Raw genomic sequence first — 22840 nt, 5'->3', positions numbered from 1 at the left:
AAATCACCCACATGGGCCGAACACCAGGGTGGTATGGCATCAGAATGGGCAAAGCATCAGGGTGGCCAAAAGGTCGGACACATTAGAATGGGTAAAGCACCGAGCTGGGCCGAACACCAGGGTCGTATGGCATCTGAATGGGCAAAGCATCAGAGTCCACAAAAGGTCAGACACATTAGAATGGGTAAAGCACCGAGCTGGGCCGAACACCAGGGTCGTATGGCATCAGAAAAGGCAAAGCATCAGGGTGGGCAAGGGCTCGGACACATTAGCATGGGTAAAGTATCTGGGTGGTCAAAACATCAGAGTGGGGCAAGAACTGCCCATTTCACTCGAGGCACTCTGGGATAAGAGTGGTAGCAAAGGCAAGCTGCCAGGTTCCCACTACTAGAGCCTCGAAGCCACAGCTGTGCGAACGAAGGGCAACAAAGGGAGGGCATGACTGAGCCTGGCCTTATAAACGAAGGGCAGCCTGGCCTATAGTGGGGGGGATGTGGGAGTGTTTAGCTTTGACAGACATATGTCGCCAACGCGCGTCAAACACCAGCCTCCAAACAGAGACATGCACGTGGTCCGGGTCCATCACTACCCCTGCATTCTAGTAGCCCCCCCGCCCCCACCCACGCCTTCCGTGCCTCATGCCCACATTTCTACTGGAGCTGGATGTTTGCATCTAGAGTGGGGCACCTGGGCCAATAGCAGGAGACCCACTGGCAACAGAGTGGCGAAGGAAGGCAGGAGCGGATGTTCGAGGTGGGGCTGAGACAGACATCATCTAGACAGGGCACATGGGCTTCACTGCGAACGTGCTTTACCTTATCTTGATAACGAGGCAGCAATGGCTGGGTGTGAGAGGATCACCCACCAACACACCATTCTATAGAGGCCGGATGTGGCAGTGAAGAACGAAGGTAGAGGCTTGGGGCATGGGGTGAAAATACATTCTAGACTGGGGTATGCAATGGTGGGAGGGGCTGTTGATCATTCTTAGGATGTGTACGGATGTGGTTGGAGAGCTTTAGAAGGCTTTCAAACTCTCAGTGATGGTGCTTAATTCCATTTGGGTGGAAGTTGAAGGCAGATGACAAGGTGAGCGGGAACTAACAGGAACTGAGTTCCCCTACTTTTATTTTATGCTGTTAACTGGTTGGCCACTTTTTACAATAATTTACACATTTCCGGACCTGCTAGTTTAAGGGAAATCATGCGTGTGTGGGTGTGTGGGGGAACTGCAGGGAGACCTTGGGAGGTATGGGTCATACCTCATAAATTGCACACCCGCCCCAATCCACCTTTACAGCCCGGCCACTTTTCCACCTCAAAGACCCTTTTCAGCGCTGGTCCGTGATGCCATATAACGGTACATGTTCTTATCCCCCGCTCCCCTAAATGGTATGGCAGGAATACATGCTATGCTGTAAGGACTGGTCCCGCCTGTAACCATCTAACGTATGCCTGTCATCCCAGCCGATGTTCAGATCACTGTTGCTTCAAGGAAGTTAGCTTCTCACTCAAGAAAGAGCTACAGGAAGTAAAATAAAACAAATTCATTAAAATAAATAAACAAGTGTAGAAGCACAAAGCCACCATTTATGCATCGATTATGTTATTCTTAAAAGCTGTTGAAAGAACCTCAATGGCTTAAATACATATTTTCTTTGTTGGGTCTTTTTATACTTTTGGTATTGATGTTTGACCCCTTTGCATTTTCTGTTTACTCAAAGGTGTGTCCCTCACTCCTCCCTGTGTCTGCAAACTTCTTCCCCACTTTCCATCCCTATTACTTTACTCTTGCTCTTGCCCTCCTTCCAAGCAGACGTAATGTCTGGCTTACTCTGGTGGGCGTGGGGGTGGAACAAAATGCCACCAACAACGATCATTGCATTGAAATTACCACGATGCTGATCCAGCCTAGTACAAAAGCATTAACATAACATAACAGAAGGGTTTCAAACTATCGCTGCTTACAGAAGCGCATCGATCTGGCCCTTCTGTCCCTGGCTACGCTGTTTGTAGCACACCCGCCTCCACCTTTCTAATAAACACAATCTATATAGGGAGCAAATGGGATATTTTCTCAATATAGATGCAATGTATTGCTATACTTTGATACATCTGTATAGGGAGCTCATGGTATAGTTTATCACTATAGATGACTATAATTTGCTATACTTTGATAGACTTGCATAGGGAGCTCACGGTATAGTCTCTCACTATAGATGGCTATGTATTACCACACTTTGATAGACTTGCATAGGGAGCTCACTGGATAGTGTCTCACTATAGATGGCTACGTATTACTACACTTTAATAGACTTGCATAGGGAGCTCACTGGATAGTGTCTCACTATAGATGGCTACGTATTACTACACTTTAATAGACTTGCATAGGGAGCTCACTGGATAGTTTCTCACTATAGATGGCTATGTATTGCGATATATTCATAGACTTGCATAGGGAGCTCACAATATATTTTCTCACTATAGGTGACAATGTCATGCTATTCTTTAATAGACTTGCATAGGGAGCAAACAGTATATTTTTTCCCTATAGATGGCTACGTATTGCTATACTTTGATAGACAGACTTATACACTTTGATAGACTTGTAGAGAGAGCCCATGGTATCGTTTCTTACTATAGATGGCTATGTATTGATTACTATACTTTGGTTGGCTTGCATATGGAGCTCACAGTATAGTAGAGTTTCTCAATGCAGATGGCTACATATTACTGTACTTTAATAGTCTTGCATACGGAGTGTATGATATAGTTAATCACTGGTGATGGCTATGCATTATTATACTTTGATAGACTTGTATAGGGAGCTCAAGGTATAGTTTCTCACTATAGATGGCTATGTATTACTATACTTTGATAGAGTTGCATAGGGAGCTCACAGTATATCTTCTCACTATAGAAGGCTATGTATGACTATACTTTGATAGACTTGTATAGAGAGCTCATAGTATAGTTCCACACTATAGATGGCTACATATTGCAATATTTTGAAAGACGGGAATAGGGAGCTCACAGAATCATTTCTCACTGTAGATGGCTACGTATTGCAGGACGTTGATAGACTTGTATAGGGAGCTCACAGTGTAGGTTCTCACTATAGATGGCTACATATCACTATACCTTGATAGACTTATATAGGAAGCTCACTGGATATTTTCTCACTATAGATGGCTACGTATTACTATACTTGCATAGTGTGCTCATGGTATAGTTTCTCACTATAGGTGGCTACTTATTACTATACTTAGCTAGACTAGCCTAGGGACTCAGTATATTTTCTCGGTATAGATGGCTATGTACCACTATACTTTGATAGACTTGTATAGGGAGCTCATGGTATAGTGTCTCACTATAGATGGCTATGTATTTGTATACTTTAATCAACTTGAATAGGAAGCTCATGATATAATGTCCACTATAGATGGCAATGGATTACTATACTTTGATAGAGTTGTATAGGCTTCTCACGGTATAGTTTCTCACTATAGATGGCTATGTACCACTATACTTTGATAGACTTGTATAGGGAGCTCACAGTATAGTTCCTCACTAAAGATGAATATGTAATTAGTATACTTTGGTAGGCTACTCCCTGTGAATGCGACACCCTGGCAATTTTTGTGAATGGAATAATTGCAACAAAAAGGAATGTGTCAGAAAACATGCCAGTATTGCTTAAATTGCAATTTTGTAATTGTAATCAGTTATTTATAGCGCGCTTAATACCCAAAGTTTCTAAGCGTGGTCCGGGGATCGAACCTGTGTTGCTCTGTGCCGTCTTGCTTCCAAGACGAACATGTTGCTCCTGAGCTATCCTCCCAAGACGATGTAGTAATTCATGGGCCAGGAGAAAATGCCTCTCATAATTTGTGTAAGGACGATAATTACATCAGAATAACTGCACCACAGAATATGATGATCAGAATTCCTGGGCCTCTGCTCACTATCCACTTACTCAAACCCAACATTAAAGCTAAGAGGCATATACACCATCCATTTGACTCCCTAAAAACAGAGCAATGGGCCTAACAAAAATGGGAAACCATGAACATATAGGAGCCTACGCCCTGCTTTCACCCACAAAGTTCCACTGATTTCTTTTCGAATCAGTGACCATCAGAGCATTGGCAATGGTAGGAACTCAAATATTATTGCCTGATCTCAAGAGAAATCTGAAGGACAAAGAACATATTTTAATAAGCATGACATGTCCCTACTGGCAAAGCTAATTACTTTCTTACTCCCTGAAACATCTTTTGATTCCAAGTATGGAGTAAAATCGCATCAGAGCTCTGCTTGTAACTCTGACATAGGAAGTGAAATGATAGGGCACACAATACAGCTTATAGTTTTGCCCACCTGTGCTCACCACAGCCTAGGCAAAAATCAACAGGAGCCTTACTGAAGTCTCTTCTGGAGCCCAGCTGAAGAAAATCACATAAATGTGCCCTTTAAACCAGTAGCAGCAATGCTCACAGGTACAACATAATGAATCCCTTCTTCTTTAACTAGGGACTCCTCTTCTGAAATTCACTGTTATAAGTTGAACAAGATGATTGGGCATTCTAGATGCAACAAATGCAAATCCATGTTTATATTGAAAAACCCTTAGCAGCGGAGCATAGCAAGAAACATGAGGTGCAGTTTCCTAGACTATTACTAGAGTTTCTTATCCTTTAGCAAACAAACAACACATATCCTTTGCTGTACTGTACTGCCAAAATATCTGATTTGGTTTTTGAAGGTTGCTGATTTGTTCTTCACCCCGAAGGAGTGTTCTGTGGCTGTCCACCAGTAGCATTCCCCGACTCCTGTGCTAGCCTCCAACATTAGTTGAAATGGCTTTGCAAAAAAGTGAGTGATTGCAGCAGTAAAACACTAACAGGGATATTTGCATATCACAATACTTTGCAAGCAAATTTCATGTTAAACCTCAAGCTGATATTATGTGCAGTTTAAGAAAATGAACCAGCAAGTGCACAATTACTATGAAGTTCATACAAGATTATTTGCAACATACCCATTGTTGGGTAAGAGTATACAAGTGCTCAGTGAAACCATTTTTGTATAGCAGCGAGTTGCCATATTATTTGTTAAGGTCTATGCCCTATGGAACTCTTGAAAGGTTGCATATTGTGTGAGAAACATTCTAGTTATCCCTTGCAGGCTAAGTAAATGATACTGCAATGTTGCTCTCCACTAATAGGGTAATGTTAGCAATGCTAAAGTAGGAGACATTGAGCATGACATTTGCCTGCTCAAAATCCTTAGAGCGCAAATTCATATTTGAGTTTTATAATGCATAAACTTGCAAGGGGGAACTTCAAAGTGCTTGTTTGATGTGTACAGCTAGTAGGAAGCATGGGACGAGGTCACACATTACATTCTGCAGTCAGTATCCGATATTTGAATTGACACTTGGGTCATAGTGTGGGGGATGCTTTTGCTAAGGCATCATGAGTAACAGAAATTCTTGTGCTTAAATATCATTCATATTATAAAAAACATAAAACAAGACTTGAACCCAACTCTGGTAACCTTTTGCAGAGCTAAGCTAGGCAGAGTAAAGGTGTGCTGGCAATATCCGAATGAGGCCTGGTGCGGAAGTTTGAGTCATAAGGTGTAAGTGCGGTAGAGTCAAGTAAAGGAGTCATGGGCGGGGAGGGAAGATAATGTGGTTAATGTGTGCAGGCATATCTTAGTTATATCTTCTGTTCCTGCAGGCACTTTTAAATATTCGTTTTTAACCTCTTGTGTGTGTATTCTATTTTTAGGGTTTTTAAGTTTTATGGTCAAGCTTGCATAGTAGGGAAATGCAAATAAGCTAGACCAGAATATCAAGAATAGTTAGCATAATTTAGATTCATTTTGAAAGAAAGCAAATTTAAGTACCTGCTGTGGCTTGTGCCTTGTTACATATTTTTGAATAGCTGGGAATTGTCTGTGTGCGCTGCTAAAATTCTTCTGAGCGGCGCCCAGATGGAAGTCGGGCAAACACACCTGAGCTCAGCTTAGAGGAAACATTAGTGCCCACCCATCGTCTGTCCATGGCCATGGTAATAACTATTTGAGCTTGCTTTAATCAAGCCTTACCATCAGGCTTTGCATTCAAAGTTCCTGCCAGTGTTTGTGCAAAGCAGTCTTCTGAGAGTTAATGACTTCATTGGAGATGTGAACCCACTACTGGTGTACTAAAAATGTCTTAACAAGGTCTGCCTTCAGCCACTCAATGTATAAGCACTCTGCATGTCTTTCACCGGAGTCCTATTAAAAACAAGCATTGGCAAATCCACTGAGGTCCTGTTTAAAACAGGCATTGGCAAAGCCGACATTTTTTGCTTGTGCATAAGTTTTAAGCTTTTGCCAGGCACTGCATTAGATGCCCAGGTACTCACACATTTTGCACCTGCTGCCATCAATGCGTAGTTAATAACACTATGGATGTGCCTGGCAAGTGCCTTTCCCATGCCTACACCAAAAGCCCAAACTGTTGACATTGCCAATGCTTGTTCGAGGGGCATCTGCCGCCTTTAGTCCATCTTAGTTGGGAGTGGGTGTGGCCCATCTAAATCTAAGCTTCTGGAGCCCAACATCCCCAGTAATTGCACCCCAACTATCATCGCATGGTGGGCTTCGGTTACTGACCATTCTGACACTGTTCGTTTTGAGCTGCGTTTTTTATTTGCAACTCAAAGATACCTAAAAAAAATGATTTGGTCTGCTAAAGGGTAGATTTAAAATCCTCATTAATAACAGCAGGCTGCCTGCCTGCCTCTATAAGCAGGTGGCTGTATTGCTTGCTCTTTTGGAGAGTGTCTCTATTGTGGGGCCAGAGAGCTGACATGTGCTGCTGTTGCTGTGTCAGCTCTTTAGTCAGTTCAGGCTTTAAAAGTCGTGCTACTTTGCATTCTGGAATTTCTGGCAAGTGTAGCCCCACATCTATAAATGGAAAAGGACACTACATGTACATTACAGGACATCAGAATAACATGGGCTAAAAGCCAGGATGTGCAGAACAGCACTTGCAGGCTTTCCATTTCTTTATTACAAACGGTGAAAGATCAAGGAGTGAGGTGGAAAAGGTGCCAGGAAGCGAGTCAACATCACTATGTCTAAACGCAGCATTGCCCCACACTCCCCCCCCCCCCCCCGCAGCTTTTCTGCAGGGATATTACTACCACGTGGCAGAAGAGACGACGCATTCTAATGTGAAGCAGGTGACTGTCACCAAAGGGCCCAGATTCAGCCCCACTCACTGAAAGGGGTTGGCGTTGCCTTGCTGTGGCAGCATGTCCTCTGTATTTGCTTCCCCCTGGTGTGGCGCATTATGTAGGCTAACTAGCCCCTGCCCCCACCCGCTTATCTTTAGCTTTGGCTCTCATGTGGTGCTGTCAGCACTACCTAGAAGCAGACCGTATCGGCATGCGAAGTGAAGATAGGCGAGAAATGGGATGCGAAGAGATGTTGTTTGGCTTTTCATCCACTTGTTGATGTCCAATGGCCATGGTAGTCCCAATTGCCATTCCTACCCACCAAATGCTCACTCCACCCAAAACACACCCGTGGGATTTCTTTGAGCGAACTATGTTCCAGTGTGATTCATAAACAGGCTTTTGAAAGGTAATGGCTTAGTTGCTAACGTAATCCAGCTCCTGGCCTAATACACATGTCTTAACAAAGTGTGCCGTCAGCCACTTGATTTATACGTAATATGTGTATCCTGGTATCTGTTCCTTGCACCAAATTCCTGTTAAAAACAGGCATTGGTCAACCCAACAGTTTTGACATTAATGTAGACATTTTACACTGGCATTTACCAGGCACCACCTTGACATGCCCATGCACTAAAACCATTTGCCAGCTGTTGCCATCTTTTGGCCACAGAGTACCATTATGGCAGGGCATGGAAAATGCCTATCCCATGCCTACCCAAAAGGCAAAAATGTTGGCTTTGCGCAAGTTTGTTTCAAGACTTGTGCCCTGCAAGAGAAGGCACAACAAGTGCAGGAAAGATGGATGGATGGAGGCAAGAAGTTCTTATGCGGGCAGTGACAAAATACCAAATGTGTTGGCCCCCTTCAAAAAGTAATGAGGAGCCCCTAACTTTATCAGCCCCACCTCGAGACATGCACATGCTTCATGTAACCCCAGAGCTTTAAGTGGGATTAGAAATCGAGGGGAGGGGGCTCTCATTAGGGGATGTGGCCTAAGTATGTGTGAGCCCGCCCCCTCGCCTAAGGGGTGGGGCCTGCTAAAAGAAGTAGAGCTGGGGCACACTGGCATTATTACATTTGATGCGCCCCCAGACCCTCCTTTTAAACAAAAGAAGGTGGCTGGGTGCACCAAGGTTTTACATCCAGCAGGCAGCCTTTTCATTCAAGGAGCCACGTGGTGCAACCCTTTAATCATGGGCTCCTTGAATGAAAGGCTGCCTGCTGCTGATTGTTCTGTGATCTGAAACAGGAGGAGGGCTGGACTGACCAGCTCTTCTTTTGTTTCCTAGTAAATGGTCATCACCCAGCATGAAAAGCCTGGCCTTCTCATGCTGGGTGATGGCCATTTACTAGGAAATAAAAGGAGGGTTGGGCTGTCCAGCCCTCCTCCTGTTTCAGAGTACAGAGCCATCAGGCAGCCCGCACTTCACGGTTACGCGTGCTGCTTGCTCTGCCTTTTCTTTTTCTAATCCGAAGTGCTGACACCTGCAGCCAGCTGGTGTAACCGTGCAGCCGCTACACGGGCTGCCTCAGGTGTCAGCGTGGCTGGGGCTAGTCCGGGGTGAGCTCTAGCAGGAGCTCGGGAGCCATTTCTGGAGACTGCCGGCTAGCCTCAGCCCACTTAAAACACTGGGTAACCTGTGGTCCCTTCAATTTTAGGGGCCTGTCTCCACCAGAGGGGACGTCTGCACAGTTACGCCCAGGTATTTAGACTGCTTGTATAGAGCTTCATGCTGCATTCAGTGTGCTTCATGGAAGACAGGCAACGGGGATGGGGGGCGGGGGTCGAGGAGAGGAAAGGACAGCGGATGGAAAGGAACTAGGCAGAATGACTGTTTGTAATATAGACCCCCCCATGTCCTAGTTACACACCCATGCCATGCTTGAGCAGACTGGAGAGTCTGTGCAGGCCTATCACAAGGGTGCGTGGTGGGCTGTGCGCTCAGCCCTCGGGTTAGGGATGCTCGGGCGGATCTAGGGCGCCCGCCCCCTCCTGCTTCCCCTCCGGCTGTTCTAGCTCCTCTCGGGCCTCTCTGCTGTCACCTCTTTAAAGCTCAGAGCTGCAGATTGGCTCTCCCCGTATTACAGGCTGGTTTCCATGGCAACCGTAAAGGATTACACAAAAGGACATGATGCCAGGGTGTAGTACAGATTTAAAGAGATAGCAGGGCTGGCAGGGAAGGTGAGAGGGGGGGTGGAGTTCCAATCAGGGAAGGGGCACGCTGCTGCTCGGCTCACCGTGCCACTTCCTGCACAGGCCCCACAGCACTTGGTTTCCCAGTCTGCTCTCCCACCTCTGTTCCCTCTCCTGCGGTACTACCACTCTGCTCTCCCTGCTCTCTTCCCTCTCCTGCGGTACTACCATTTTGCTCTCCCTGCTTTGCTCCCTCTCGTGCGGTACTACCACTCTGCTCTCCCTGCTCTCTTCCCTCTTCTGTGGTAATACCACACTGCTCTCCCTGCTCTGCCCTCTCTCCTGTGGTACTACCACTCTGCTCTCCATGCTCTCCCCTCTCTCCTACGGTACTACCACTCTGCTCTCCCTGCTCTGCCCTCTCTCCTGTGGCACTACCACTCTGCTCTCCCTGCTCTGTCCTGTCTCTTGTGGTACTACCCTTCTGCTCTCCCTGCTCTGTTCCCTCTCCTGCGGTACTACCACGCTGCTCCCCCTGCTCTGCACTCTCTCCTGTGGCACTACTGCTCTGCTCTCCCTGTTCTATTCTCTCCCCTGTGGTACTACCACTCTGCTCTCCCTGCTCCATTCTCTTTCCTCTAGTACTACACCTCTGCTCTCCCTGCTTTGTTCTCTCACCTGCGGTACTACCGCTCTGCTCTCCCTGCTTTGCTCCCTCTCGTGCGGTACTACCACTCTGTTCTCCCTGCTCTCTTCCCTCTTCTGTGGTAATACCACTCTGCTCTCCCTGCTCTGCCCTCTCTCCTGTGGTACTACCACTCTGCTCTCCATGCTCTCCCCTCTCTCCTACGGTACTACCACTCTGCTCTCCCTGCTCTGCCCTCTCTCCTGTGGCACTACCACTCTGCTCTCCCTGCTCTGTCCTGTCTCTTGTGGTACTACCCTTCTGCTCTCCCTGCTCTGTTCCCTCTCCTGCGGTACTACCACGCTGCTCCCCCTGCTCTGCACTCTCTCCTGTGGCACTACTGCTCTGCTCTCCCTGCTTTGTTCTCTCACCTGCGGTACTACCGCTCTGCTCTCCCTGCTTTGCTCCCGCTCGTGCAGTACTACCACTATGCTCTCCCTGCTCTCTTCCCTCTTCTGCAGTACTACCACTCTGCTCTCCCTGCTCTGCCCTCTCTCCTGTGGTACTACCACTCTGCTCCCCCTGCTCTGCACTCTCTCCTGTGGCACTACTGCTCTGCTCTCCCCTCTCTCCTGGTACTACCACTCTGTTCTCCCTGCTGTTTGCTTCTGATCTATTCTCCCTGATCTCCCTTTCCCTGCTCACCCTTCTCTGCCCTCACACCAAAGGCGTTTGCCTGCCACAGTCCCATCTCTGGCTGAACTCCCCCCCTCGGCACTCCCTTCGCCTCTCTCATCTGTCCTTCCTTCTTTGACCCTCCCAGCTGTTTGCCACCTCCTCTGCTCTCCCTGCTTTGCTTTCATTTCCTTGTTTTTTCGTGTCTGCCCTACCTTTCTCTCCTGCTATCTGCCCTCCTCTGCCCATTACTCCCCGCCCCGCTCTCTCAACTCTGCCCATGCTGAGCTCCGCCTACTCGCCTCCGGCTCCTCGGCGCTCCTCCCTCTAACCCAGATGTGGTCTGGCCCTCCGGCTATCTAGGATTTGGGCAGATTTCAGATTATCGTACCCCAATCCCGACTGTTCACTTGATTTAGCATAGAGTGCCCCCCTGCCTTCCGAGTGCCAGGATGTATGTTTTGCTCTTTGCCCCCAAGGCCTCGCGTTTTGCACAGACTGCTCTAATCCTGGAATGAAACAGGCCGAGTGTTGCATCGAGTGTCTTCCACCCGTCCCCGCCCTAGCTGCTAACCCTGACCTGCCATCTTCTGACACAGCTCTCAGGCGATGAAACCACCGAAGCAAATTGGGGCCAGGACCTGGACTAAGCAGCCTGGGCCTGGCACCCACTGGGCAAGGAGAGGGTCCCTCAGCACACTGACCTCCCTCGAACTCTGTCATCCTCGTGCGGTCGCAAAGCCCCATCTGCCCTGGAAAGGGAAGGGCTGAGCAGCTGGAATGACCCAACCCGGCCCCCTTCACCACCCCCGACCACACGTGACTTAGGGAAATGTATTTATTGAGGAGACAGGACAGAGCATGCCTATCTGCAGAATGGTGCCCCTGAATACATTGGGGCTACGCAGCAGCATGTATTTGTGTGCATCTTCCTTGTGAGTTTCGTCCTTCGAGCTGCTTTTCGGAAGAGGGCGAACCCCGTCTTCACTCCTGCAACACAGTGATGATGTCACACCCAGGGTCAGTTTCATTGGTCAGCTTAGGCGAGTGTGATGTGGCCTTTCTCCCTGCAGAGGGCAGAGCTGCACCCTTTGACGTTTAGGCTGACTGACGGGTGCTCTGACCTATCCCAGAGAGGGTTTTGACAGTTACTGCTGACAGGCTTGGCTCTGTGGAGAGAGAGTGAGGAGAAGGCCTGGAGAGATGTTTGCTTAGAGGATCTCAAGTTTGGAGGCTGATGTTCAGCGAGTGGCCGCTTATTTTACTGTCAGAAAATGACCTCTAAAATGATAGGAGACATGTTATGGGGTTGAATGGGTTTAGTTAATGGCAGGGTAGCAAACGCCAAATTCCTTGAAGCTGGCCAGTTGCTGGGAACATGGGGCAGGCCGCTCCTTATATACAGCACAAAGGGCCTTGGGTAGGGCTGGTAGCGTCGGACTCGACATTGCGCTGGATACCAACATAGCTTGTCAAAAAATATACACCGTAAGTCTATTTATGGCAGCTTTGGCTGTAGGGATGGGGTCTGCAACCTTTGGCATTTTAGTTGTTCTGGGCCACAACTCGATGCACCCCTAGTCCGCATAGTGAATAGTGAGGGATCCTGGGATTCATACTCTAAAACAGCTGGCGATCCAAGTGTTGCAGGTCCCGGGTGCATGGTGAGGGACCAACTCCTCAACCTCTGGTGTATGTCTAGTAACATGGAAGGCTTCAGTGTGTCCCGTGTGTGTACAGTCAAGGACCCTGCAAGTTACGCAGCCTGGACATAGATCGGGAAAGGCACTATTGGGCGTCTGGATCCTTGTATATATTCGCTGCACCATTAAGCTATAACGTGATCAGTCTCCCGGTAGTCAGTGAAGGGAATGAAATAAATGTTTGATCCGTTTGTCCACATAACCCATGATCTCAATGTCACCTGGCCTAGTAAAATAGTTCTCTCTGTCTTCCCTCTGTTCCCCCTCCCTTGCCTCGTCATGCCTTGAAACACTTGTGTATAGGCACGTTATAAATACCATATCATATCATAATCGGCCTCATTATACGTTTGGTGGTATTTCAGCTGTAAATCTGCCGAGATACCACCAAACTGTATTACCAGCAGTGAGTTGTTATCAATGTCTTCAAAATTTGATGAACTCAGTAGACCGTTGTCACAGGGTCCAGGGGCTATTATTTCCTCAATAGCAGTAGAGTTTATTTCAAGGAGCTGATTTGGGGGGAAGAACCCAGTAATCACACCTTGATCAGCTGGGATGGGGTTCTTCCCTTTTTTTTGTTTTAGCTGTTACCACCTCCCGATCCCTGTTTGGTGGATTCCTAGATTTCACCATCTCCTTTGTTCTTCTTAGGTTGTACTTAGACTGGAAGGGCCCTTTCCCAGATGGAATTTGAACTGCCCAGACAGTATCTCTTCTTCACTGAGAGAGTTAAATATAGAAATCAAGTGTTGATATGAACCCAACAGGATCAAAGGCACAAAGCCCACAGTCTCCTGTTGTTATTGTGCTGTTCACTGTCTCTGTGAGTAGTGCTGCATTAACTTTTAAAATTTAACCCTGAGCAGTAGCCGGGTGGCCAATTTCATGCTATTATTTAACGTGAATTGGCTTCCGCCCACTACCCAGGTAGTACAGAATCCCCCTTCGCACCACAGATTTGTACCTCGGTGTATGCACACTCTTACAGCCTATAGGTGCAGATGCTCGGGCCCTGCCAGCAGCAAGATAGTAGCAGAAGCAACCAGAGGGCGCCCTAGGCTAGCCGCACACCCGGCAATTCCGTCAGCACTAAACTCTAGGCATTGAGCGCCAGCAGTTACTGTTGCGCTGCGCACAAGCGTATCGAGAATGACAACCGTTCACGCGACGTTAGCACAGTGTTATAAACACTATCTGCTCTTTATAGCATGCTCTGTGTGCCTCACAAAGCGCAGGGAGATCTTTTCAATCTTACCATTGGCCTATAGCCCAGCTCCGGGACTGCGTGTCTCCAAGGCCCACAAGCCTACGGCCTGAGACCAATGCTCTGTGCTCAGCTCTCCCCAGTACCCTCAGCGAGCCGGCTTCTTCTGTTACTCGAGCTCTGAACTTCCACGGGCCAAAGAACATGGCTTCAGCCTCAGGATGTCCGACAGGGATACACTCAGAGCGCCATCGGGGAGATCGATGTTAGGGGAAGACCCTCTAAGCGTGCCCTTAAGTGATTAACGAGTGAATCAGGCTGCACCTCGTATCCACGTATCGTCACAGAGGCCGCTTCCGATCCACCAGTATTACTGTTACTGCCACTTGGTCCCACAGTATTACAAGTAGTGGTAGGCGGTGTTAGTACCCATTAATTTGAGTTCATAGGACAACATGGGGATTTTGGTGGTATTACTGCCAGCGGTAATACCTCCAAATTGGCCAATTTTGGGCAGTAAGGTGGCGGAATTACCTCCAGCTTCTTGCTGGAGGTTTTTCCTCCACCTTACCCGCAAACTTGCAGTATAGCAGTGCGGTATTACCGCCGCATTTTTACTTCACCGCCCAACTCATAATGAGGCTCATTTAAGTTTGGCTGCAAATGTGTCAGAAGGAGAGGTCAGTGAGGGAATTCTGTGTGGGTTAATAGTATGTACAAGCCGAGCGGGCAGCCTGCGAGCCTGGTATATACTCATTGCAGGCACTGAACTTTGCGTTGCATGCTTTCCGTGGTAAGAGTTTTTGCCCCTTGATATCACTGCAGTGCTCAAAGAGCTGTGGTAAAATGGCGGTGCCACCCCTGTTAGGAAAGGTCAGCGCCATGAAGCACCAAATGCATTGAGGATGCTCCGTCGTTCATGATTCCCTTCCAGAAAGACCAAGGGGCTTCCGTAGACACCCTGGGGAAAAGATGGAGAAACCCCCTGCCCAGTACCTCTCCGCCCAGTGCCAATCACTGTCGCCGCTTGCTTCCTTTTATTCTCACCCAATTATTCCCTCGCAGCTGCCCTTCTCCGCTCCCCTTTGTGCTATGAAATGCCTTAAGGTGGTGGTAAGCGATATTCAAGAAAATGATGCACTTCCCAAACCCTTGCTGAATGCCCCAGTAACCCATTGCTGCCTGGTCGGCGGCCTCTGCCTTTCCAGCCGGAGAAGCTGAAATCCTTCCCCTTGACTGATATCTTCTGTAATTGGACTAATGAGTTTAACATTCCCCGTAGTTAAGAAGCATTAGATCAGGTATTCCATCCATCAATGTTTAGCTTTGTAAGTGAGTAAGTGAAGGCCCCCAACCGAGACCTGTTTGTCTGAGCTCGGTCTCAAGATCTCCATTTTTAGGGATTCAGTTTGTGCCTCACTGGTGAGGCAAGTAGGACCAAAACATGTCTGGGGTTGGCTGATGCTCATCTGACACTGTGTGAGCTGACCACGGACTGTGCTAAAAGTACCACATTTCCCATTCCTCAATGCTATAACCAGCTCTCGCCCGTCACTGTACTTCAATATCAAAGCCACACGCATATGTCACTGCACTTCTCTCTAAAACTTACTCATTCTATTTATTGTACTGCAGTCCCACTCCCAAGGGACCCTATCACTGGACCTCAATACAAATGAAAATCCAAGTGGGTCTGTCAGTGAGGTTCCTTCCAGATCCTGTATCCCAAGCCTACATCCTGAAGTCTTGGCTTCTGCACCACAATACGAAAGCCTTGGTTCCTACACCTCCATCCTACGCGTACCAGCTGCCGTCATCCTACAAGCAGGGATCTTATCACTATGCGTCCATGCTTCTCTGACACTGTGCCTACGTGCCACACCCACAGGCTGGCAGTCACTGCACGCGCGCCTGACACTTTGCTTCCATCCGACACCTAAGGCCACTTCCAAGCTACATCATCTTCTCGCCACACTTCATTCCTCATGCAGGGACCTTCTCACTGCACCTGCTCCACACAACTCCCAAGGGTCCAGCCAGGGCAAGTCATTAGGATGTCTGGCTAGCAGTGACCATGTTTAACAGAATATTATCAGTAGCCCATTGATCAGACTAAAGGAATGGCTTTCACTCGCTCTCCTAGGCAGAGGAGGGCAAACACACCAAGCCGTTGCCTTCCACAGCAACAGTGGCTTCCTTACCAGCCTAATGGAAGGTGATCCGAGAAGACGGTCCCCATGGTCCAAGAAACATGTGGATTTAGGACTCTCGATCCGGAAGAAGCCAAGTGAGAGAAAAGCTGGGAGTGTTTGCTCAGATGGTGATCCCAGTAACGCAGAATGTGCATACTTAGAGCAGCCTTACCTCTAAACCCCAGCTTGTTCTGTCTCCAGAAGGCACATATCCATACTAACTACCTTGAAGAAAGGCCAGCATGTGTTTAATCCCTTGTCTCGGTTCAATATTATTTGGCAACCTCCAGGAAGTTCCTCCTTGCCCTCAATCCACTCATGGATTAAGAAACGGATACCACCTTTCTCCAAGCCTCTAACACTCTTCCCCTTTCCCCATCACCCATTGCCTCGGCCCCGCAAACTTCTCATCTTTCCCCAACTGTTGGAAGCTTATGGTCCTCTTCAGCAGTGATCCTGAACTGCAGCACCTGATCCCCTACACAGCCTCTGCCTCCAGGATGGATCAAGCTTCCCAGCATCTGCAAGATCTGCCCTCCTCCCCCTAACACCTACCCCTCTCCAAAAACTCTAATATCCACACCGGTCCTCAATCGCCCTTGACTGCTCAAGTCACCTCCTGAGTCTCCTCTGCTACTCCTTTGCTCACTTTGATAAAGCCCTGAACTTTGCAACCTTCAATCACCCTCCCTCTCCTCCCCTCGCTGCCATCATGCCAGGTGGCTAGCCGCGCAGAACCAATCTCTCTTGACACATAGTTTCCTCGTCTTCAAATCTAGTCATATCCTTATCCCTCCGCCCGCTCGTTCTCCCACCTGGAATCCATTATCTCACCCTACTTTCCCACTTGAATCCTGCAGTCCTCAATCTCTTGGTCCCTCACCCGTCTGCGCGCCTTCTCCCTTTCGCTCCTCATCAGTCCTTTTCTTCTTCCACTGGAACTCCTTATTCCTGATATTAAAAAGCATCACCAACATTCACGCCTTCATATTATTAGCACTCAAGCTTCACCCCGTGCACCCAAAGTAGCACCCACCCTCTCACACAGCCTGACCCCCACTGAATCCTCCCCACCCACCATCAGTGCACTCACTCTCCACCACCCTATCATCTCTCCCTCAATGCCCGAGCAGATGTTCTGAGTAGATATCTCTGCATTTGACCCCAGTCTATGTACTGCTCCTACCCAGGCCATGCCCCAAATCTGCTCTCCTTGTAAATTGCTCTTCTGCAGCACCTGATTGCAGGACCCCCAAGCCCAAGTGTCTCTGTTCAAGACACAGAACCTCCAAAATAATCACAAATACTAATGCCCCTGAGCTTATGTAGCTATAGCTCCGGGCAGGGCTTTAAGTGGGGTAAGAAATTGAGGGGGGAGCCCTCATTTGGGGGCGTGGCTTGAATGATGGACGTGGCCTGAAAAGTACACAAACCATAGTAAGGTACTCAAACAAATATATAAATGCATGTAGGCATTTATATATTTGCATGCGTACCTTACTATGGTTGGTGTAGTTTGCAAGCCATCTTTTATAAATATAGAAATATGTTACATATTTCTATGTTTATAAAAGATGACTTGAAAAGTACACAATCCATAGTAAGGTACGCACATAAATATACAAATGCTTACATTTATATATTTGTTTGCGCGCTTTACTATGGTTTGTGTACTTCAAGATGGCTTGAAAAATACATAAACCATAGTAAGGTACGCACACATGTATATAGCATCATATTTGTGTGCTTACCTTACTATGATTTGTGTACTTTTCAAGCCTTCTTTTTTAAACATAGAAATATGTCACAGAGTCCCCAGGTTCGCCAAGGGTTAAAGATGCCTCGGTGACCTGGCGAGGGGGTGGGGAAACAAAAGACAGTTACGCGTGAGGGGTCACCAGAGGAAGTTGTAATGACTGGCAAAAGGGCCAGCCAGCCACAGCAAAGCTGGCTGGCACTTCTGTCAGCTTGCCTGACTTAATGGCGGGCGCATCTCCAGTGGCGGCTGCGGCCATGGTGGGATAATGTGATCTGCCGTGGTGGCACCACGGGGGCCTGGTTCAGCCCCACTTTTTGGAGACTGCCAGGGCCTGGTCCTAGCTGGCCCAGGCCCACTTAAAGCACTGGCTCCAGGTCATTCAAGGCCACTTAAGAGACTTCACGAATCCGTCCTCCCAGGTGAGTCGACTCCCTGGTGTTGGGCCGGTGCAAAGGTTTGGTTCCCCCAGAAAGGTGACTTGTAGTAACTCACACACTCCTGGGCTTTCTCATTACAGAGGAAGCCGACAATCCACTTGCGAAGTTCCTCCATTTCTAGCAAGGCACCCTCAGGTGTCAGTACAGCAGCCTAAGCCTACGCACGGGTAGGTGTCCACAAATATCTCTGTGACTCCCTTTGACAACTTCCGGGAATAAATTGGTGTAATCGGAAGTTATTGTACCTTTGCAAAGCGCTAGGTTCACGGCAATAGCCATCAGGTTAAAAACTGAAACAACTCAAAGTGTTTGGGTCTGAATGCTTTCAATTGGAAGCATAGACCTCTCTATGGGTTGGCTGCCTAAGCTCACCCCAAACTCATTTCGGTGCCTCCCATCTTTTAGTCAACAGCCTGAGTGTCACTCGATGAGGTACCTTTCGACACTCATATTTTTGGGGACAAGATGTCTTTTTCTTTTCGTCTCATCCGCAGACTGAGGACCCCATTTGAAAAGGATGACCATAAGCGCCCCGCCTGAGCCTTTCTGACCAGTACATGAGAATGCTTTAATGGCATGTACGCCGGCCACTCAAAATATACTGTTGTTAGGATGTAGGAAGCTGCCCCCAGGCAGTGCCAGGGGAGACCGTTGCTCTGGTTAACTGGGCTCTTCTCTGGCTCCCTTTGATTTCGAGAATCACACTTGAATCGGATCGACCTCAAATCAGGCTTTAGCAGTTCACAACCCCATTAAGAAAATAAAACCGGTCTTGATGGCTTTCTCACGCGAAAGAAAGAAAGAAAGAAAGAAAGAAAGAAAGAAAGAAAGAAAGAAAGAAAGAAAGAAAGAAAGAAAGAAAGAAAGAAAGAAAGAAAGAAAGAAAGAAAGAAAGAAAGAGCAATACAAATAGGGTACAAGGAAATAGAGAAGCAGGGGGGTAAGAATGAGGAAGGACGGAAAGGGAGTAATGAAGGGACGTAGTGGACCAGGAAGAACTTGGGGAGAATGGAGAAGACGGAAGCGAAAACGCAGAAGGGGAAGAGGATTGACAAATAGAATATGCAGTAAGAAAAAAAGGGAGGAAAGGAAGGGAGAACATGGAAGGGAAGAGAGGGATGTGGAACGAAAGGTGTAGTAAGAGGGAAGGAGGGCAGGGAGCTGGGGCGGGGAACAGAGGGGGAAATGGAGGAGGGTGGAGGTTGGGAGAATGGGGCAGACTGTATCCAGATGGAAGAATTTGCGGAAGTGGGGGCGGACAGAAAATGAGGGAAGAAGAATAAGGGATGGAAGTATAACAATGAGAAGGGAGAAGGAATTACAAGGAAGAAGGATAAGGATGAGGACAAGGATAAGGGAGGGAAGGAGGGAGTTCAGAAGCCAAGATGCAGGAGGGGCTGAGTAAGAAAGGGAAAGAGGGAGTGAGGATCACACAGTGGAAGGAAGGGGCGAGTAAAGCAGGCTGGGGAGAAGGAACAAGCGAGGAAGGCGGTGCCGGTGCAAAGAACCAAAAGGGAGGAGTGGGGTGGGCAGACGGCACACCTTGATTGCGCAAGAGCTGGATCCTAATCAGGAGGGCACATCAGGTCCTCTCCCTGTGCCTCGGCTCTGCCAAGGCCTGGGCGCATAGGAACAGGACAGGCTGCCCATTACCAGCCGCTCTATTAGAACCAATTCACTTTGAAGGTGTAAGGAAACTTACCCTTTGCTCTCGTTGCAGGCATTCCTGACACCTGCCTGTTCCGAAAGCTGCGCGACCATGGCTCCATGCTTGCTAAGGGCGGGGCCTGCCTTGCCCCCTCCCCCCGCCACCCCCCCGCCACCCCCCGTCATGTTCAGAGGGAGCCAAGAACAGCCGTTAACTGAAACCAAAGCAATGTGGAGGCGGGCCTGCTTCCCCCGCGTGCACATGGCACACGCCTGGCTGGGAATCCCCCCATCTAGTGCCAGTAGATCGGGGTGGGGGCTCTTACTCAGGCCACTGAACCGAAGTTAAGCAAGGATTCTTGCCATAGTCCACTAGGACCCAATATCCTATTCTGACACATCACTTTAATCATATTGCCATAATCAGTAATGCTCGCCAGATTGCTGTGCATGCAATGCTTAGGGGTGCAGCTGTATTTGGTTCCTATTAGGCCCAGTAATAAACAGTGCCAGCTTCGATAATGCACAGGTGAATACACTTAGTCAGTGTCCACTATGGTCCATCATATAGTAAATTATCGGTTTTCATAACGTTCCTTTAAGTATTCATTGCCAATGTCCATGCCGACACGGATTGTGATAGGAATGCCACCCTTTGAGAGCATTTAATAACAGATGTAACTTGTATTCCGTTTAACGGTACTCAATTTGTCATCCATGGAAGGATGAAATGCGGAGCCGGCTCCTCTGGAACTCCTGCCGTCTAAACTCAATGTCTCAAGTGAGCTGACCTGAGCTGACCTTTGCTACATCTAACACTGCGCATTACAATGTTCCCACCTTACCAGACACTGCCTGTCTCCATTATGCCAGCTAAGCACTGTTTAAGTTTTTACAATGAACAGTATCCATAATGTTGAGTATGACCCATTTACAGAATGGTAATGACTATAGTGTCCCCTAATACACATTGCAGGGTATGAGGGTGCCCAGTAGCACACGTTACTGGTTGCCATTGTGCTATGTTTGCATAATATCCGATTAGTAAACTTGACAGCGCAAACTCAGCATGAGTACTGTCAGGTCGAAGGAGATATTACGTAGAGTGGTGCATATAGCATATTACACACAGTGCGGTGTGTGTGTGTGTGTATATATGCTATGCCAATATGTTCAGACTCAAGGTATACAGTGTTTATATCGAATCCTATATTGAATACCCATATATCGAATCTTTTATCTTGAAAACCTTTACAGTGAATGTATTTAGGGTGGGGTAAAGGGTTAAATATTTTTGGGAAACGGGCGGGATGGGTTTTTAGGGGTGGGAAACGGGGGTTTGTGGGGGACCTCCAAAATAAAAAAATAAAAAAATGCATTCACTATAAACGTTTTCATGATCAAAGTTTCGATATATGGGCATTTGTTATAAAAATACGTCCATATAAAGACATGTAACCCAGACTCAACCACATTGCACAGTGGTATTTACACAAATGTTACCTATTATGCCCTTGCGAGATCCTACCATCTCATGACTGCATTGCCTTCACTGTAACATGCACTGGTGCCGTGATGTCTCCCGGTCTGGGCGCTATCAGCAAATGTGATGAATAAATAAATAAATAGATCATCTGGGCTTTGTATCCATCCCAGATGGGAGATGCTAAAGGAATGTCCACATTCTGTGACCTGAGGCCGGAGCTCTGGGAGCACCCATTCGAGGTAGGGAGGGGCAAGCCCTAAAGGGCTCAACGCAACTTTGATTTCTTACATCATTAAATCATTGTTTGAATCATGTCAAATCCCTCTAGGAAGAATTGGCCTGTGACTGGATTCCAACCTTTAAAAAGCTGATGAGCCTTCTTTGTGTTTTGAATTGATTCACACCAAGTGGAACAGGTGGCAAGTATTGATCCAGGTTCAGTGTTGATTGCTTTGCCCTGTCACTGGGCCTAATGGACACATCAGAGCTGAAGACGCAGGAAATACTGAAGGAAATTGATATGAAAATAGAAACATGTGATAACATTCCGGACCCGCATCGAGCTTAGGCGCACTCTTATCTTTTGCAGCCACTGAATCGGGAAGGGTATTCATCAAAAGAAGTTGAGTTTTGTCTCCCAATGGTTTGAATCACGCAAAGTCATTGGGGCCTGTTCTCCATCGGAGTGAGGTGTGTCGGAGCGGCACTGGGTGCTAAGAGAGTCTGAGTTTTTAGTGGGCTTTATCGCGAGCTGGGTGAGTCCAGCCGTTGCCAGGAGTTAAGCGCGTCTTGACTTTCTGAAGAGAGGAGTGAGTCTGATCAGGGACAGAGTGGGTTCCCGATTTACAAGGAATAAAGTGTGCCTGGGATCTATCAAGAGCTCAATGCGCCTGTGCAATGCCAAGAGTTAAGGAGTGCGGGCTCTAATGGGAGCTGAGTGAGACTGGCAATGACCAGTAGATAGGCCAGTTCTCGGCTCTATCCCACACCAGTAGCATTACATCGTCCAGGATTTATCATGAGTGGAGTCACTTATGAGTCAGTCTTGGCTTTAACAAGATGTGAGTGAAGATTGAGTCTGATCGTTGACACATCCAGTCCGGTATTTAACAAGAGCTGATGTAATGTAATTAGTTATTTATAATACGCTTAAAACTACAAAGTTTCTAAGTACGGACCCGGGGATCAACCCTGTGTTGCTCCCAGTCTCATGCTTCCAAGGAGAGCGTGTTGCCCCTGAGCTATCCTCCCGAGATGGATGAGCATTGCCAAAACACAGAGAAAGTCTGAGAATTACCAGGCGTTTCGTGGGTTGGGCTTAGTCAAGAGCTGAATGAGTCTGGGAATTACCAAAGAACACAGGGGCCCTGTCTTCACGAACAGTCAGGGCTCAAGTCGAGGGTACAATCGCAGGGACGGAGTCCACCCACTTTATTCAGAGGGTGGACTCAGTCCCCCCCAGCTAAAATGCGAAACATTGAATATCCTCTACAAATTTATGAATTAAAGCCATCCTCGGTGATCAAACCACAATCGTCAGGTTTGTAGGCCGGAGACTTCACCACTGCACTATATATAACCTGAGGAAAAATAGCTAACAACTAAAGGTGAAATGTCCGATTTTGGCACTGCAAGTCCCAGGGAAAACATTTGTATTGGTTCTTGGAGTTTAAAACATGCACACCTCTTTAAAGTTTTCAAAAACACTATTAGAAGAAAATGTAATCTCTTGTTTTTTTG

The 22840-nt window shown here is 47.7% G+C and overlaps 1 protein-coding gene across 6 annotated transcripts in view; it reads right to left on the bottom strand.

Annotated features, from left to right (window-relative positions):
• MPP2 (MAGUK p55 scaffold protein 2) overlaps positions 1-22840 on the bottom strand; it is a 670534-nt gene that overhangs the window by 485736 nt on the left and 161958 nt on the right. The window contains exon 1 of one of the 6 annotated variants that reach the window (XM_069634345.1): positions 19670-19689. The exons of the other annotated variants lie outside the window; for them this stretch is intronic. The gene's annotated coding sequence lies outside the window, so the exon portion shown is untranslated. Of the gene's footprint in view, positions 1-19669; positions 19690-22840 lie in introns of those variants that run through there. 6 annotated transcript variants of the gene reach the window in all.

This window comes from Ambystoma mexicanum, chromosome 13 (assembly GCF_040938575.1).
Source record: "Ambystoma mexicanum isolate Mex_15411 chromosome 13, UKY_AmexF1_1, whole genome shotgun sequence".
NCBI classification, from domain to species: domain Eukaryota; kingdom Metazoa; phylum Chordata; class Amphibia; order Caudata; family Ambystomatidae; genus Ambystoma; species Ambystoma mexicanum.
Note: the sequence above shows the minus strand (reverse complement) of the source record. Positions and strands in the feature narration are given on the sequence as shown.